At 41.6% G+C, this 4,392-nt stretch overlaps 1 non-coding gene across 1 annotated transcript; it reads right to left on the reverse strand.

The window, feature by feature from the left end:
• Positions 1 to 1,348: 1,348 nt before the first annotated feature.
• Positions 1,349 to 1,421, reverse strand: TRNAV-UAC (transfer RNA valine (anticodon UAC)). Its single transcript has one exon. It is a non-coding gene; the product is annotated as a tRNA-Val (tRNA).
• Between the last annotated feature and the right edge of the window lie 2,971 nt (positions 1,422 to 4,392).

The raw sequence follows: 4,392 nt of genomic DNA on the forward strand, positions 1-4,392 counted from the left end.
TTTATTGCTGAAGGAAAGTATTTTTGGTTAATGAAACATTTACAATTTTTATTACATATTTTACCAGTTTTATTCCTACAAAAGGATTTTGCTTAAAAGGAAGTTTACATTGAATGTGTTACTTTTTTCCACATAGTTTAGTTGTTTGCTTTTGTATTTAAAGGAACTATATATTTTGAAACAAACAGGATTTTTATAATATGGATTATGTTTTCTGCTAAAATGGTCAATAAAAAAGAAACCCAAAATCGTAGTTCTCTTGGTGAGGGAAGCCAAAATATATTATCAGTTGGCAACAAAACCAAGAATTTCATATATTACAGGTTGATAGCAAATTACTTACACAGCGAAAACGGCTTGTTTTTACTGGGGATTGAATTCAGGACCCTCTGCGTGTGAAGTAGGCGTGATGACCACTCCACTATGAAACCTGTGAAATCCTGCAAAGTAATGGCATTTAGAGACGAGTTTTGACCGCCAGGGGAAAAAAAAAAAATAATTTGTAGTTCTGTTTGTGATGGAAGCCAAAACATACCGTCATTCGGCAACAATGCCGAGAACTTCATATATTGTAGTTGGATAGCGTATTATTTCAACACTAAAAACAGATTGATTTCACTGGGGATTGAACCCAGGACCTTCTCCATGTTAAGCAGACGTGATGACCACTACACTATGAAACCTGACAAAAAGTTACTGTGTATTAGCTAGCAGAGCAGAATTGTGACTGACGGGGCCTTTTTATTGCTGAAGGAAAGTATTTTTGGTTAATGAAACATTTACAATTATTATTACATATTTTACCAGTTTTATTCCTACAAAGGGATTTTGCTTAAATTGAAGTTTATATTGAATGTGTTACTTTTTTCTCCATAGTTTGGTCTTTTGCTTTTGTATTTATGGGAACTATATATTTTGAAACAAATAGGATTTTTAAAATATGGGATTATGTTTTCTGCTAAAATGGTCAATAAAAAAGAAACCCAAAATCGTAGTTCTCTTTGTGATGGAAGCCAAAATGTACTGTCATTTGGTAACGAAACCAAGAATTTCACATATTACAAGTCAATAGGAAATTACTTCAACACAAAAAACAGATTTGTTTTACTGGGGATTGAACCCAGGACCTTCTGCGTGTGAAGCAGACGTGATAACCACTACACTATGAAACCTTTAAAATCCTGCAAAGTAATGGCAATTAGAGACGAGTTTTGACCGCCAGTGGAAAAAAAACAAATTTGTAGCTCTGTTGATGATGGAAGCTAAAACATCCCGTTATTCGGCAACAAAGCCAAGAACTTTATATACTGCAGGTTGATAGGGGATTATTTCAACACCAAGAACACATGGATTTCACTGGGGATTGAACCCAGGACCTTCTGCGTGTAAAGCAGACGTGATTTCCACTACACTATGAAACCTTTGAAAGCCTGCAAAGTAATGGCAATTAGAGACGAGTTTTGAACGCCAGGGAAAAAAAAAACAAATTCGTAGCTCTGTTGGGGATGGAAGCCAAAACATACCATCATTCGGCAACAAAGCCAAGAACTTCATATATTGTAGTTTAATTGAGTATTATTTCAACGCCATGAACAGATTTGTTTCACTGGGGATTGAACGCAGGACCTTCTGCGTGTTAAGCAGACGTGATGACCACTACTCTATGAAACCTGATTGCAAGTTACTGTGTATTGGCTAGCAGAGCAGAATTGTGACTGACGGGGCCTTTTTAATGCTGAAGGAAAGTATTTTTTGTTAATGAAACATTTACAATTATTATTACATATTTTACCAGTTTTATTCCTACAAAGGGATTTTGCTTAAATTGAAGTTTATATTGAATGTGTTACTTTTTTCTCCATAGTTTGGTCTTTTGCTTTTGTATTTATGGGAACTATATATTTTGAAACAAATAGGATTTTTATAGTATGGGATTATGTTTTCTGCTAAAATGGTCAATAAAAAAGAAACCCAAAATCGTAGTTCTCTTTGTGATGGAAGCCAAAATGTATTGTCATTTGGCAACGAAACCAAGAATTTCATATATTACAGGTTGATAGCAAATTACTTCAACAGCGAAAACGGCTTGTTTCTATGGGGGATTGAACCCAGGACCTTCTGCGTGTGAAGCAGACGTGATGACCACTACACTATGAAACCTTTGAAATTCTGCAAAGTAATGGCAATTAGTGACGAGTTTTGACCGCCAGGGGAAAAAAAACAAATTCATAGCTCTGTTGGTAATGGAAGCTAAAACATCCAGTTATTCGGCAACAAAGCCAAGAACTTCATATATTGTAGTTGGATAGCGTAATATTTCAACACTAAGAACAGATTGGTTTTACTGGGGATTGAACCCAGGACCTTCTGCGTGTGAAGCAGACGTGATGACCACTACACTATGAAACCTTTGAAATTCTGCAAAGTAATGGCAATTAGAGACGAGATTTGCCCGCCAGGGGAAAAAAAACAAATTCGTAGCTCTGTTGGTAATGGATAGAGATGAGCGAACCGGTCCCGGTTCGGCTCGAGGTCGGCTCGACGAACGGGGGTCCCGTTCGAGTTCGGTTCGTCGAACGTTCGACGAACCGAACTCGAACGTATAGGCTATATTGGGAGGCAATCACAAACACATAAAAATGCATTATAAATGTACACAAACAGTTAATAAACATTGCCATAACACTTACCGGTCCTCGCGATCCCTTCTGCACTCTGTCTCCTGCCGCTATTCCATCCGATGATCGCTGAATCCTCCCGGTGACCTGCACTGCCAGCAGAGAAGCAGGACCTATCGTGACGTCAAAATAGCCATGTGACCAGTCACGTGGCTATTATCTCATTGGCTACAGACTGGTCACATGACTATGACACGTCATGTAGGACCTGCGAGTGCATCTCTCCGGTACACGGTGCACATATGTGTATCGCCGTGTACCGGCGACATGCTGTAGCACACGGTCGACTCCCCGTTCCGTTAGGGACCGGCTGACACAGCCGGTCATTAACGGAGATCACCGTTGCCATAGCAACGCAGTTAGCGGTGACGTCACCGCTAACCGCGGCTCCGAGAGCACCGTTGCTATGGTAACGCGTCTGTCAGCGTTACCGCTAGCAGCCAGCACTGATCACTCACAGAGTGAAGGCTGTACGCTGCTTCCCGATTGTAGTGAGCATTGTAGTGAGGATGAGGTTCCCTAGCCCCAAGTGATGAGCTGGTGAATCTCATCCTTCCTCACTACAATCGTCACTACTACTACACTAGAAAGAAAGAAGACAGAAGAGCAGGATCGTGGAGGGCTGACAGGGGGTAATAAAGATGGAGTCTCTAATGTGTCTGTGTATTTATTTCTATTAAAGTATTTTTTCTCTGTGTGGTGTCTTTTTTTTAACCCTTTATTGGAGATTCTTAATGGCCGGGTCAAACATGCCTGACATTAAGAATCTCTGGCTTAATACTGGCTGGTAAAACAAAGCCAGTATTAACTCATGATTACCCAACAAGCCACCCGGCTCCAGGGCTGTTGGAAGAGTTGGATACAGCGCCAGATGATGGCGCTTCTATGAGAGCGCCATTTTCTGGGACGGCTGCGGACTGAAATCCGCAGCAGAGGCGCCCACAAACCTCGGGCTAACCTGTGCTGCGGATTCCAATCCCCAGCTGCCTAGTTGTACCCGGCTGGACACAAAAATAGGGCGAAGCCCACGTCATTTGTTTTTTAATTATTTCATGAAATAAGTGAAATAATTAAAAAAAACGGGCTTCCCTATATTTTTGGTTCCCAGCCGGGTACAAATAGGCAACTGGGGGTTGGAGGCAGCCCGTGGCTGCCTGCTGTACCTGGCAAGCATACAAAAATATGGCGAAGCCCACGTCATTTTTTTGGTGGGCAAAAAACTTCTGCATACAGTCCTGGATGGAGTATGCTGAGCCTTGTAGTTCTGTAGCTGCTGTCTGCTCTTCTCCATACAGACAGACAGCAGCTGCAGAACTACAAGGCTCAGCATACTCCATCCAGGACTGTATGCAGAAGTTTTTTGCCCCCTGAAAAAATTATGTGGGCTTCGCCATATTTTTGTATGCTAGCCAGGTACAGCAGGCAGGTACGGCTGCCCCCAACCCCCAGTTGCCTATTTGTACCCGGCTGGGAACCAAAAATAAAGGGAAGCCCTTTTTTTATTATTTCATGAATTTCATGAAATAATTAGAAAACAAATGACGTAGGCTTTGCCCCATTTTTGTGTCCAGCCAGGTACAACTAGGCAGCTGGGGATTGGAATCCGCACCACCGGTTGGCCTGAGCTTTCTGGGCCCCACTGCTGCGAATTGCAGTCTGCAGCCACCTCAGAAAATGGCATTTTCATAGAAGAGCCATCTTCTGGCGCTGTATC

The sequence above is a fragment of the Anomaloglossus baeobatrachus genome, chromosome 2, assembly GCF_048569485.1.
Source record: "Anomaloglossus baeobatrachus isolate aAnoBae1 chromosome 2, aAnoBae1.hap1, whole genome shotgun sequence".
In the NCBI taxonomy this organism is placed as follows: domain Eukaryota; kingdom Metazoa; phylum Chordata; class Amphibia; order Anura; family Aromobatidae; genus Anomaloglossus; species Anomaloglossus baeobatrachus.